Source organism: Ovis canadensis, chromosome 20, assembly GCF_042477335.2.
Source record: "Ovis canadensis isolate MfBH-ARS-UI-01 breed Bighorn chromosome 20, ARS-UI_OviCan_v2, whole genome shotgun sequence".
In the NCBI taxonomy this organism is placed as follows: Eukaryota; Metazoa; Chordata; class Mammalia; order Artiodactyla; family Bovidae; genus Ovis; species Ovis canadensis.
The window spans coordinates 23,885,206-23,900,291 of record NC_091264.1 but is presented as its reverse complement, the minus strand read 5'-3'; the positions used below and the strand labels follow the sequence as shown (position 1 = coordinate 23,900,291).

Here is a 15,086-nt window from a genome sequence, read left to right as displayed (position 1 = left end):
TGTTGTTTCTATTGTAACTTTTGGGGTGCCATGAGCTTTACCCATATAAGACTGTGAACTTAATTGGTAAATGCATGTGTTTTGACCATCAACCAGCCATTCTCCCATCTCTCTCTCTTCTCCTTGGGCATCCGTATTCCCTGAGATAAAACAGTGTGGAAATTAGATTGGTTGATAACCCTTCAATGGCCTGTAAATGTTTTAAGTGAAAGGAAGAGTCACATATTTCCCGCTTTAAATCAAAAGCTAGAAATGATTAAGCTTAGTGAGGAAGGCATATCAAAAGATGAGACCAAATGAAAGCTAGGTCGATTTCACCAAACAGCTAAGTTTTGAAAGCAAAGAAAAAGTCCTTCAAGGAAAGGAAAAGTGCTATTCCAATGAAGAACACATGAATCATGAGAAAGTAACATAGCCTCTTGCTGATGTGGAGAAAGTTTGAGTGGTCTGGATAGAAGAAGAAATCAGCCACAACATTCCCTTAAGCTAAAACCTAATCCAGAGCAAGGCCCTGACTCTCTTCAACTCTGTAAAGACTGAGAGGTGAGGGAGCTGCAGAAGAAAAGGCTAAATCTAGTAGAAGAGGTTAGTTCTTGAAGTTTAAGGGAGGAAGTGGTCTCTGTAAACATAAAAAGGCAAGGTGAGGGGGCAAGAGCTGATGTAGAAGCTGCAAGTTTTCCAGAAGATGTAGCTAAGATTATTCACCAAGGTGGCTGCCCTAAACAGCAGATGTTCAGTGCAGACAAAATACTAATGTTAGAAGATGCCATCTAAGACTTTCATAGCTAAGGAGGAGACAGTAGTGCCTGGCTTCAGAGGACAGGCTTTCTTGCTTAGGGGCTAATGCATCTGGTGGCCTTATGTTGAAGCCAGTGTTCACTTAACATTCTGAAACCCTAAGGTCCTTAAAAATTATGCTAAATCTATTCTGCTTCTGCTCTGTAAATGAAACAGCAAAGCCTGGATGATTGTACATCTGTTTACAACATGGTTTACTGAATATTTCAAGCCTACTCTTAAGACTTGTACTGCTCAGAGAAAAAGATTCCTTTCAAAATGTTACTACTCATTGACAGTGATCCTGGTCACCCAAGAGCTCCAAGGGAAATGTACGAGATTTTCACATCTACTAACACACTATCCATAGATCAAGGAGTCATTTCTACTTCCAAGTTTTACTCTTTAATAAATACATTTTGTGCGTCTGTAGTTGCCATAGATAGTGAATTCTCTGATGCACCTGGGTGGAGTAAATCCTTCTGGAAAAGATTAAGAACATTAAGAACATTTGTGATTCATGGGTGGTCAAAGTATCAATGTGATCAAGATTTTGGAAGAAGTTGATTGCAACACTCATGGATGACTTTGGAGGGGTTTAAGAATTCACTGGAGGAAGTAACTGTAGGTGTAGTGGGTGTAGCAAGAGTACCAGAAGGGGAGCTTAAAGATATGACTGAATAAGTTCAGCATAAAACTTGAACTGATAAGGAGTTACTTCTTAAGGATGAAGAAAGAAAGCAGCTTCCAAGGTAGAATCTGCTCCTGGTGAAGGTGCTGTGGAGGTTGCTGAAAGAGTTAGAAGACTGCATAGACTTGGTGGGTGAAGCAGTGGCAGGCTTTGAGAGGGCTGAGTCCCAACTTTGAAAGAAGTCCTACTGTGGGGAAAATGCGGTCAAAATAGCTTTTCATGCTGTAGAGAAGATTGTTCATGAAAGGAAGTCAGTCAGTGCAGCAGACTTCATTTTTGTCCATAACATTTATATGCACTGGGAAACAAAAAAAGTCATGTGACTCACTTTGTGGCGATATTCACTGTATTGCAGTGATCTGGAACCGAAGCAGCTTTATCTCCAAGGTATGCCTGTATTAGATTGTGGGCTGCGCGCTGTTCATTCTCAGGGACCTCATCCACCCAGATGGCTTCAGCTGTCACTAGCGCAGCGTATACGGCAGTGCTCAAAGCCATGTCTGTGGTGCAGACTCTCTGGAGCTTCAGACCTTTATTGAAGTGCTTATGGACAGAACCCCTGGATATTTTGTAGAGTTTTGAATTTTAACATCTCCTAGGCAAAACTTATTCTTCTTATGGGAGCCCAACTGAGATGATCAGGCCAGAAGCTTGAGTCATGTTTTGTTCTGTCTTATCATCCTTAATCACACACCAATTCCTATTTGTTTCTCCATATCCCATTTCCTAGAGATTCAGAGAAAAATAAGTACAAATCGCTCCTATCCTCAGGGGGCTCTTATCTGGACTCATAGCTAGTGGGACCTTTGGAGTTATTTCAAGAAGTCCTGGAATTAATTTTCTTGTATATATTTTTGTAGCCAGTGGAAGCTTGAAATATTTTTCTGCCTGAAAAAAACGTTATAAAGTGTGTCTCATATTGTCATCTTTTGTGAAATCATTCCTTTCTGAAAACCTTTGTGCCTTCTGTAATAGAGCCAAGTTCCTTGGCATCGGGCGTAAAGCTCCTCACCATCTGGTCTGGCCTCATTTCGCTTTCATCCTGTCACCTCTTTACTCACGCATCCAGTCCCCAGAGACACCACATGGTTTCTCTTCTCCATGCCCTTGCTTGTGTTGTTCCTGTTGCCTGAAACCCCTTTTTCCTTACAACAAACCCCTGCTCATCGTCAGGGCCCTCGTGAGGTCACCTTTTCTCCTTCCCTCTTCCCCTCTTCCTGCTCTCCCCACCAGCCCAAGGAAATTCGTATATTATGCACACACTTCTTGTTATAATTAACACGTCGTGTTTTAAGTGTTTGTTTATTTATCCTTTTCTCCTATGAAATAGTAAACTGTTGACTAAAGAGTCAGCATCATGTAACAGTCATGTTACAGTCAGCACGCAGAGAGAGTGTCTCTTCCTTCTTGGACTCTGTTTTCAGGCCGCCGCTCCTGAGAGTCTTCCTGCTTGCACAGGCGTAAATTGTTTCCCCATGTTGAGCTCCATTTCCCGATAAGCTTCCCTCTCCCTCCTTTGCTTCTCTTTGGCACTGTACCTCTTTCTGCCGAGCTAATTTGGTGAATGTTTAATATCACTTTAAAAACTTAAGATGATACATGTCTTATGTATCTTTGTATATCTTGAAAAAGCTGAGCCCATTGGAGAGTGGCTACTCAATAAATTTTTAGATGCATGTCAATGTTTTTAAGGGAGGAGGAAGACAACATACATGACTTTAAAAAAAATTTCTTTGATGCACAGATACTGCTTCCTAGTGTTCTGCCTTGTTTGAGAGCTCTAGTCTTATTTTTTTGTGTGTGTGTGTTAATGTTAAATTAAAAATAATTATCACTCTATGGGACATTAAAATTTATGCTTATAACATCCCTCCCAAATTCTGTAAGCAGGTAGAGTGTAAATATATTAGCTCTGAAGGCAGTAAAAAATGGAAAGCCTTTCTTGGTCGCATAGTCTATGAGTTGTTTTTCAGGACTTTGAAATCTTATACCTTCATGGGATCTTAATAGTTCATCTGAATCCATGGTTTTCAAGCATTTTTCTTAATTAGTGGAATCTTTTCTTTGATAAATGTGAATGCCTCCTCCAAAAAAGAAAAAAATGAAACTGACTTTTTTGAATTGGGAGCCTCCTTGGCCTATGTCACCTGCTTTCTGAGATAATCTCTATTGCTGTAGGGAGTATAGTTTGTAAACTGGTCATCTAGTCTAATAAAGAATTCAGTTGCATTTACAAGCTACCATGTTCCAATGAACTCCTTTTACTATTGATTATAAAACACATCGGAGAAGGCAGTGGCACCCCACTCCAGTACTCTTGCCTGGAAAATCCCAAGGACGGAGGAGCTTGGTGGGCTGCAGTCCATGGGGTTGCGAAGAGTCAGACACGACTGAGCGACTTCACTTTCACTTTTCACTTTCATGCATTGGAGAAGGCAATGGCAACCCACTCCAGTGTTCTTGCCTGAAGAATCCCAGGGACAGGGGAGCCTGGTGGGCTGCCATCTGTGGGGTCGCACAGAGTCGGACATGACTGGAGCGACTTAGCAGCAGCAGCATAAAACACATAATGGTAGCAGAACTGTTAAATGACTGGCAGAAAGTGAAATATACATGATATGCATAAAGCCGCAACTATGGACTCGTGGGAAAAAACCAAGGTGCCGTGTTAACCTTGGCGTGATTGGCTCTTTCAGGTTTTCCGCTCGCTCTTAACTTGCTAGAGCACTGAGTTTAGTGGAGTGCTAGGAGTTTTGAATGTAGGACTACGTTTCCTGGGCACAGACTTGTACGAGTTAGGTAACTTCTCTTTGCCTCGTCTTTCTGTTTTAAGAACAAAGCTTATTTGTTTGCTTGTCTTTGTTTTTGGTTGGGTGGTCTTTTCTGTAGTCTTCAGATGGTCTTTTCTAGGAAGAATCCATCCTCCTTATTTGTGTAGTAATACTTTGTTGCTTGAACTCATTTCTCTTCCTAAAGGGACCTTTTGCTTACATTTAACAGCTGACAAGGGCGGGTCTTCTTTCACTTTAGAATGGCTGCGCTGTTTCAGTCTCTCGGGGGATTGTGCTGTTGGCTTGTCGTCTGGACAGTTCTTCGTTATGTGAGGCATAGCGCCCCATGTTCCTCTGGACAGCTACTCTTCCTCTCTCACCGCACACATTTCTAACTCCCTTGACTGAGTACTACTAAGTATTTGATTCTTGGCAGATTTATTTTCAGGCCCAAATATTTTATCTTCTTCCTACAGACTTTTGCTTCTTAGATAAAAGCAACCTGTTATCTAACGCCTACTTTACGTCGGGCATTGTATTGGGCTTTTTCATATAAATTATCTTAGGGAAATATTAGCTGTACTTTATGGATGGGGAAACTGAAGACCAGAGATCAGTAATGATTTGTTTTGGTAAAAGTTATGAATTAGCCGTAAATTATAGTTGTAAATCATCTGAAGTAGTTTTATGATATTCTTGCCATTGAACATACAGGGTTCACAGGGAAACTTTGGCTCCCGGGTGCTGGAACTTGGCAGAGTTTAGGGAGACTGGGGTAAATGGTCCCCAAGTTCTCTCCATTTCTAGAATGAGTGAAATGAGGGTTAGACTGAGATCAGCAGGGTGACTCTTAGGTAGGAAATGTTTCCCAAGGAGCTCCTGCTTGTGAGTGGGACACTTTGGACTCTTGGGAAGGAGTAAGGAGTGTGAGTGCTCGTCCCCATTTTAGCCTCCATACAAACATGCCTCCCCTCTTCCTAATAGAGCACCCTCTTTCAGAGTTCCACAAGAGAGCTGTACCCCTGCCCATGTTGGTTTCTTCTAAAACAGAATGGTTTTAGTTGTAAAGTAGGCTCTGTGGTCATGTGATACTCTGGTGATCAAGTGCTAATGAAAGTTTCTCCCACTTGAAATAATTCTTCCTATTAAAGGCTTCACACAGGTCTTTAGGGACAATTCACATGTAGACAAAATACTTAAACATTATTCATTTAGTTTTCTCAGAGGTTAAAAATGGAACTTCTCTTATTAAGCTCCCAGATCATAATACATAATATAGACCCACAGGTTAGGAAGCTTGATGGGTGCCCCTATGTAAGCACACCATTTGTTTCTTAAAACTTTAGAACCTCCCAGCTTCTCCAGTTTACAGAATGTCCACCTTAACCAGGTAGTGCAGGATTGCTGCTCCTCATTCCTCTCCAGGGTTCTGACTGACCATGGTGTGAAAGAAGTTCTGGCTCCATAGACTTCCTCTGGGTGCTCACCGGTGTCTTCTGTTAGTACTTGGATGCTGTCCTACTTGGCACTTAGTACCGGTTCTCTTGCCCTTTTACTTATTGACCCCACCTTTAGAATGTCTCTCTTTTATGTTGAACTCAGAAAGCCTGTTGCATTTACTTCTAGACTATCCTCAATAAGATGCTCTCTGTTTCAATTCTAATTTCTAGATCCCTTCAGTATCAGAAATATGAGTGGTCATGAAACATATTTCTTTTCTGATAAAAGAAATGGTAGCCTAAGCTGATTGTGATTTGTATGGGAAATGTCTTCAGAAGGGACATTTCAATTTGTAAATGAGATCCGAAATCCTTAACTATCTTTACCTTCTAAGGTCTATATTAAGTTTAAAAGGTGATAGGCTGGGGAGTGAGCCACTTGGTTGTACTGACACCAAGTGGTCGTTATTGTTTGGTGGTTGTGTCCAGGAGTCAAAGGCATTGTGAAGATTAATCTCTAAAATGTAGACATGTGGGTCCTGAACCTCTATGAAGTATGGAAAATCAAGAGATGAAATGAAACAGGGATATATCTTTAGAATGTAGTAAATAAGATATTTGCATGTCTAGGTATGAAGTGTCAAATGTTTTAACTATAAGGATTTGGTAGAAGAGCAAAAATATAAGTTGAAGGTGGCATCTCTTCTCCTTATAGGAGCCAGAGCCCTTCATAATAGAAACATCTTTGATCTGAAATGTTAGGTTCCAGGGGTTCAAAGTTTGGGGATTGACAGTTCATTAAAAAAAAACAAATATATTTAGTTATATTTATTCTTATACTTACTGTTAAAAAGAAAATAATCCTCAAACTGCTGACCATTTAAGAAGTAAAAACTTCGGCATAATTTGCTTTTTTTAAAAAATATAATTCTTAGCTTTTTTGTGTGTATGCATTGGTAAGGGCTATAGCTGAGACTGACTCTAGTTTTAAAAAGTGTAGAGAGTATATCCCTATCATAGTAAAACATATACCCTTAGAACTTCCTGCACTTCTTTGATTCTTACATAATTTTAATATGTATCATTGGTTTAGTGACTACTTTTCGTGGAAGAAGAAGGGAAGAGCCATTATATTAAATGAACATATTTGGTGATATTAGTTTTGGAAACATTAAAAATGAGGCAACAAGTAAGACTTACAGTGGAGGAGATATGTACATTTCTCCACAAAAAAATGTTTATATATATGCAGAAATTGTTTCAGATGAGTAATTTTTACTGAATTGTTGTGTGATAGGAATTTTAAATAAATGTCATTGTGTACACTTGTTTCTGAATCAGACCAGAGCCTATCTCTTAAAAATAAGGAAGCAAACATAGTTGCTTCTTGTCCAAATCATGGTGAGCACCTAAGTTATCGTTACAATGGCAGTCATTCCCTCTACCCTCTTTGGGGGATATATTTCAAGACCTCCCAGTGGATGCCTGAAACCATGGATAGTGCTGACTCCGTATATATATATTTTTCCTATACATACATATCTGTGATAAAGTTTATAAGTTAGGTACGATAAGAAATTAATAATAATAATAAAATAGATCAATTATAGCAATATGCTGTAATAAGAGTTATGTGAATATGGTCTTCCTCCTTTCCCCCCTGCCCCCTGCAGTATCTTACTGTTTGTGCTCGCCCTTCTTGTGATGATGTGAGATGATAAAATGCCTACAAGGGGACCGTTTGCTTTGGGTGATCCTGGATCATCAAACCATGTTGATGTGAGTGGTTGGATGTCAAGAGCAAGCAGTGTTGATGGCTGGGGGTTCTGGGTGGGATGGGGCAGGAAGGCGTGAGGTTTCCTCATGCCACTTAGGAATGGTGTGCAGTTTAAAACTTACAGATTGTGTATTTCTGGACTTTTCCACTTAGTATTTTCAGATTGAGGTTGGCTTCGGGTAACTCAGCCTGCAGAAAGCAAAACTGAAAGTGGTGGATCTACATAACTACTGAAAAATATGTGGGTTTTTTTTTTTTTAAGCAGACTAGTGATTAGGATCTAAAATAATTGAAGGATAGGGTTTTTAAACTTTATCTGATATCTTAATTCCTATGATGCAGCTTATATTCCTTAATTATGGCTCATGATACAGTTTTTTATTTTTAACCCCCTATTAGTCTTGTAGTTAAAGGTAGGAATATTTGAAGAGGGTATCTTCTTACTGAAAAGCAAATTCCATTCTGTTCTTTTCATGATGGTTTGACTAGCCACACAGTGCTCTAATGAGGTTTTCCTTGGAATGACAGAGATACATATCACTTAGAAATTAGTTCATTCTATAATCTTTACCTTGAAAAAAAAAATCTCCCTTTAAAAAATACTTAATTTTTCTTCCCTTTTACTTTAAACAGCTTATAGTTTCCTTTCTTTACAAAGAGAATGTCCCTATTGGACACTGGGCTTCAAGGTAGGAGTGCTTTGTTGTCGTTCAGTAGCTCAGTTGTGTCCAGCTCTTTGAGACTCCGTGGACTGCAGCACTCCAGGCTTCTTTGTCCTTCACTATCTCCCAGAGTTTGCTCAGACTCATATCCATTGAGTCGGTGGTACCATCCAACTGTCTCATCCTCTGTTGTCCCCTTCACCTCCTGCTCTCAATCTTTCCTAGCACTAGGGTCTTTTCCAGTGAGTTGGCTCTTCACATCAGGTGGCCAAAGTATTGGAGCTACAGCATCAGTCCTTTCAATGAGTATTCAGAGTTGATTTCCTTTAGGATTAACTGATTTGATCTCCTTGCTGTCCAAGGGACTCTCAAGAGTCTTCTCCAACACCACAGTTCCAAAGCATCAATTCTTCAGTGCTCAGCTTTCTTTATAGTCCAACTCTCACATCCATTCACAACTACTGGGAAAACCATAGCTTTGACTATACGGACCTTTGCAGGCAAGGTGATCTCTCTGGTTTTTAATATACTGTTTAGGTTTGTCATTGCCTTTCTTCCAAGGAGCAAGCATCTTTTAATCTTAGGACTGCAGTCACCGTCCACAGTGATTTTGGAGCCCAAGAAAATAAAGTCTGTCACTGTTTCCATTGTTTCCCCATCTATTTCCCATCAAGTGATGGGACTGGATGCCATGATCTTCATTTTTTGAATGTTGAGTTTTAAGTCAGCTTTTTCATTCTCCTCTTTCACCTTTATCAAGAGACTCTTTTAATTCCTCTTGGCTTTCTGCCATAAGGGTAGTGTCATCTGCATATCTGAAAGTGAAAGTTGCTCAGTTGTGTCCTACTCTTTGTGATCCCATGGACTATACAGACCATGGAATTCTCCAGGCCAGAATACTGGAGTGGGTAGTCTTTCCCTTCTCCAGGGAATCTTCCCGACTCAGAGATCAAACCCAGGTCTCCCTCACTGCGTATCTGAGGTTATTGATATTTCTCCTGGCAGTCTTGATTCCAGCTTGTGCTTCATCCAGCCCAACATTTCACACAATGTACTCTGTATGTAAGTTGAATAAACAGGGTGACAATATACAGCCTTGACGTACTCCTTTCCCGGTTTTGAACAAGTCTGTTGTTCTATGTCCAGTTGTAACTGTTGCTTCTGTTGTTTCATTCAAAGGAGTGCTTTAAGCCTCTGGGTTTTACTTTGTAGTGGTCAGTGCCCTTCCAGTTTCCTCTTACAACTTCTAAGGATTTTGCTTATGCTTTGTTTTGAGATCATCTTGAAAGTAATTGAATTTTAGAGTGCATCGGGCTTTGGCTTAGTAGCCACTTCAGTTTTGTCCTTAAGTCGAACAGTTGTCTTGTAGTTAGAAATCAGAAGTGATTAGGAAAGCAGACCTTATCTGACCTAAGTCTTACTAAGACTTTAAGGAACACTTAATACATTTTATTTACTTAACTCAGTATAGCCAAAATATTATAATTTCAACATGTGGCTCTAGCTGCATTTCAGCTACTCAGTAGCTACATGTGGCTAATGGCCTGCAGCTATATAAACTGATATATATATTTTTTTAATAAACTGATATTTGTACCAGTTTTTTTTTTTCCCCCCCCTGTAGCAAATTGTACAGAATTGGTGGTCATCTTATTCTTAAAATTTTGCTAGTGGAACCTTCTGGGCCTGGAGGGATCTTTTTTGAAGGTTTAAAATTACTAACTCAGTTTATTTTGTAATTATAAATCTGTTCAGGTTATCTTTCATCTTGGATAACTTTGGGTAATTCCAAGGAATTGGTCCTTTTCACTGAATTGTTGGATTTATGTTGTATAGAATTGTTTATACTATTCTTTATTAAATCATTTTAATGCTTTCTGTGCATGTAGTGATAATCCTCTCTCATTCTGTATATTTGGTGTCTTCTCTCTTTTTCTTTGATAATCTTGTTAATTTTAAAGAATTTGATAATTTTAAGAAAATAGCTATTGGTTTCATTGATTTTTCTCTATTCTTTTGTTTTCAGTTGCATAGGTTTCTGCTCTTTTAATATTTCCCTCCTTCTGCCTGACTTGTCTTTATCTTTATTCTTTGTAAGAACATTTATTCTGAAGTACAGATATAGACACTGTTTATGTATCCAAATATTAAAAACAAAAATTTTTGCTTTTCAGGTTTGGCATTCTGCTACATATAATCATGTAACCTACTTTTTTACTGCTCACTAATATTTTAGAACCTTTCCCCTTATTATTAACCAAAATATTTTAGTAGAGCATTCTTTTCCAGTTGAGATAAAATTCACATAACAAGTTAACCACTTAAAGTGAATAGTTCATTGGCATTTAGTGCACTCACAGAATTGGGCAACCATCATCTATTCAGTTCCAACACACTTTTATCACCCCAAAAGGAAACTCCGTACCTGTTAGACATTCATAAAACTCCTGGTGTCCACTAATGTACTTTTTTTCCCTCTGTGGGTTGATAATTTTTTGTTGTGCTGGGGCAAGGTACATAAATAGTGATCAAACAATTAACTATATTAAACAGCCATCTTGAAAACAGAATTTGGGTTGCTTACTAAGAAAGAGTAACCATAACTTATTTGGTTCATTTATAGTTACATTCTTAAATACTCTTTCTTTTATTGAAGATGGATAGTATAGTTATAGCATGAATAGTGCAGTAGCAGTGTGATCTTGGGAAATTATTTTATCTTTCAATGACTCAGTTTCTTCACCTATAAAATAGGAAAAACAGAACTTACCTTGGAGGATTTTGAGGGAGTTTGGTGAGTTAATGCATGTAAAAGCTTTTAGAACAGCACCTGGCATGGTAAGCAATGTATAGGTTGTTAGATACTGCTGCTCTCCCGCTGCTGCTTTCTTCGATGGAACTATATTGTGATACCTTACGCAGTAATCCTTGTCAGCTCTCGCGTGAACTCTCTTAGTAAGTGCTGATTCCTTTTTTCCATCTCAGGCATCTCAGGGATCTCTTGCCCTAGTGGCATCTTCAGGGTGAGTCAAAAATTCCAGGTCATAAAATAAGAAAGTTAAGCACTTAGGTGGAGTACCCAAGGCAGAAGATTACATAGCTTAATGTGCACTGAAAATTATGCAGGAAATTAAATTTTACCAGAGCAGAAACCAGCTGCAGAATCCTCTGTGGGAACCAGTACTGGGGTCGAAAAACCAGAACCATAGTTGACAAAATGCTGGAGGCTCACTGTGGACAAGCCTGAGAGATGAAGATTCTAGGATTGTCTTCTCACTTTTGTGAGTTTTATGTCAAGAATCTCTACTGGGTTTTCCCAGTGAATACTGGAGGAAAAATCCCCTAAGTCTTCTGGCAGGTGAAAGGGGAAAGTAACTGTTTTGAAATTACCCAGAATATTGTGTTTTTCTTAAGGCCTGCCCTCAGGAGAAATTATTTTACCAGTCTTACCCACTGTGGGTTTATCAGAGCCTGACTGACGTGGGGAAAGGGGAACACCCAGCTCCAGTCCGCTTAGCCTTCCTGTACCATAAATGGGGAAGAAAGCTGAGAAACGCTGATGAAGTTCACAGTTCAGAGGCACAGGCTCACCAAAAGACTGAGGCCTATCATAGGACTGCAGAATGTACTTTTCAGCAGTTCCTTTTACACAATATATCATGTACACCTTTCAACAGAAAAGAAAAAAGAGAGCAGACCCAGTTCGAAGAGACTGAACAAGCATCAGAGTCAAACATGGCAGGAGTGTTACAATTATCAGACTAGTAAATTGAGATTAATATGTTAAACACTTTAATAACATGTGTCATTTAACATATTAAATGCCTTCCAGTGAGTATTCAGGACTGATTTCCTTTAAGGTTGACTGGTTTGATCTGGAATGAAGAAAGTAGACAGCGTGGAAGAACAAGTGGATGGTGTGAGCGAGGAGAAAGCAAAGCAAAAGCCAGAGACCAGAAGCGGGCACAGAAACGAAGAGTGCCTTTGATGGCACTTTACTGGGAGGGACCCGGTGAGGAAAGAATTTCTGAGCTTGAGGCTATATCAGTAGAAACTTACAAAACTAAAAAGCAAAGAGGAAAAACAGCTGGGGGTAAAAATGGAAAAGAATACCCAGGAACTGTGGGACAACTACAGAAGATGTAACAGATGCATAATTGGAATACTGGAAGGAGAAAAAAGGAATGGAAGAAATATTTAAAGCAATAGTGACTGAGAGTTTTCCTAAATTAACATCAGACACCAAACCACAGATCTAGGAACCTAAGTGAACCAGATAGAGAAACAAAGATGAAGTATATAATGACTGACTTCTCAGAAATCAGGCAAGGAAGAAGACAGTGAAATGAAATATTGAAAGGGTGAAAAAAACTCTCCCAACGTAGGATTCTGTGCTCTGGAAACTTATCCTTCAAAAGTTAAGGAGAAATAATTTCTCAGACAAACCAAAATTAAGGGAATTTGATGCCAGTAGTCCTCCCTACAAACCTAGACAGTGTATTAAAAAGCAGAGACATCACTTTGCTGACAAAGGTCCATATAGTCAAAGCTATAGTTTTCCAATAGTTAGATACAGATGTGAGAGTTGGAGCATACAAAAAGCTGAGCACTGAAGAATTGATGCCTTCAAATTGTGGTGCTGGAGAAGACCCTTGAGAGTTCTTTGGACAGCAAGGAGATCAGACCGATCAGTCCTAAAGAAAGTCAGTCCTGAATACTCATTAGAAGGACTGATGCTGAAGCGGAAGCTCCAATACTTTGGCCACCTGATGTGAAGAACTGACTCATTGGAAAGACCCTGATGCTGGGAAAGATTGAAGGCGAAAGGAGAAGAGGGCAGCAGAGAATGAGATGTTTAGATAGCATCACCAACTCAGTGGATATGAATCTGAGCAAACTCTGGGAGATAGTGAAGGACAAGGGAAGCATGGTGTGCTGCAAGTTCATCGGGTTGCAGAAAGTTGGACATGGCTTAGTGACTGAACAACAAAAAAAAAGTCCTCCCTTGCACAGAATGTGAAAGAAAGTTTTTTCTGAGAGAGGGAAAACTATAGGTTAGAAACTCAGATCTATACAAAGAAAATGCACTGGAGAATGAGTATGTGAAGGTAGAATTAAAAGTTTTGTTTTTATTATTCTTAATTGATCTAACATAACAATTTGTTCAAAATAATAGTAGCAGTGTAATCACCTGTGTATGGTTGTGTTCAGTTATATGCGCTTGTGTGGATCTGTGTGTGTATACCTATATGTATGCAAATGAATACGTGAAATGAATGACAGCAATGATACAAGGGACTGGAGGGAGAAATTAGGAGTATTTTCCTAATATATGATACTTGAACTACTCATGAAATGATGTAGTATCATTTATGATTTCACTTGAATTAGTTGTAAATATACATTGCAAACTGACAATCTCATTTGAAAAAGAAAGCTAACTTTTATACTAGGAAAGGAGAGAAACTGTAATTGGGTAAAATGCTCAATGAAAACCTAGAAGACAGAGATAGGGTAGAAAATTAAAACCTAAAAGAGCTAGGGTAGAAGACAAAAATCGGAACGAAGAACAAGAGCAAAAATAGAAAACAGTAACAAATACCATAGATATTAATCCAGCTATATCAGTCACCACGTTCAAACCTCAATACTCTATGTACACAAATGAAAAGAAAGAGATTGTCAGAATGGATCACAAAACAAGACCCAACTCTGTGTTACTTTCAAGAAACTTGATGCAAATATGAATGCCTTTATACGTTAAGAATAAAGGGATGGAGAAAGATGCTATTCTGACGCTAGTTCAGAGAAAGCAGGAGTAGCGGAACGAAAGCGATCAGAGATAAAGAGAGATAATATATATGATAAAGGGGAGTATTCAGTATTTGTTTTTAATATAACTTACTTAATATTTTTGGCTGCACTGGGTCTTTGTTGCTACAGGCAGGCTTTCTCGAGTTGTGGAGATGAGGGCTACTCTCTGGTTGCGGTGCATGGGCTTTGCGTTGTGCTGGCTTCTCTCATTGGGAAGCACAGGCTCTAGGTGTGTGGGCTTCGGTAGGTGTAGCACACAGGCTCAGTAGTTGTAGCTTGCCGGCTCTAGGACACTCAGGCTCAGTAGTTGTGGCTTGCCGGCTCCAGGACACTCAGGCTCAGTAGTTGTGGCTTGCTGGCTCTAGGACACTCAGGCTCAGTAGTTGTGGTGCAGGGCCTTGGTAGTTTGTTTTCTGAATGTTGAGCTTTAAGCCAGCTTTTTCACTCTCGTTTTTCACTTTCATTAAGAGGCTTTTGAGTTCCTCTTCACTTTCTGCCATAAGGGTGGTGTCATCTGCATATCTAAGGTTATTGATATTTCTCCCGGCAATCTTGATTCCAGCTTGTGTTTCTTCCAGCCCAGCGTTTCTCATGATGTACTCTGCATATGCTTTTGTTAGGTCCATATCATTTCTGTCCTTTATTGAGCCCATCTTTGCATGAAATGTTCCCTTGGTATCTCTCATTTTCTTGAAGAGATCTCTAGTCTTTCCCATTCTATTGTTTTCCTCTATTTCTTTGCATTGATTGCTGAGGAAGGCTTTCTTATCTCTCCTTGCTATTCTTTGGAACTCTACATTCAGATGCTTATATCTTTTCTTTTCTCCTTTGCTTTTCGCTGGGAGAAATATCAGTAACCTCAGATATGCAGATGACACCACCAGAAAGTGAAGAGGAACTAAAAAGCCTCTTGATGAAAGTGAAAGAGGAGAACGAAAAAGTTGGCTTAAAGCTCAATGTTCGGAAAATGAAGATCATACCATCTGGTCCCATCACTTCAAGGGAAATAGATGAGGAAACAGTGTCAGACTTTATTTTTGGGGGGCTCCAAAATCACTGCAGATGGTGATTGCAACCATGAAATTAAAAGACGCTTACTGCTTGGAAGGAAAGTTATGACCAACCTAGATAGCATATTCAAAAGCAGAGACATTA

The 15,086-nt window shown here is 39.3% G+C and overlaps 1 protein-coding gene across 6 annotated transcripts in view; it reads left to right on the top strand.

Annotated features, from left to right (window-relative positions):
- The window catches only part of ILRUN (inflammation and lipid regulator with UBA-like and NBR1-like domains), a 102,930-nt gene that overhangs the window by 47,351 nt on the left and 40,493 nt on the right, over window positions 1–15,086 (top strand). The gene's annotated exons all lie outside the window — the stretch shown is intronic.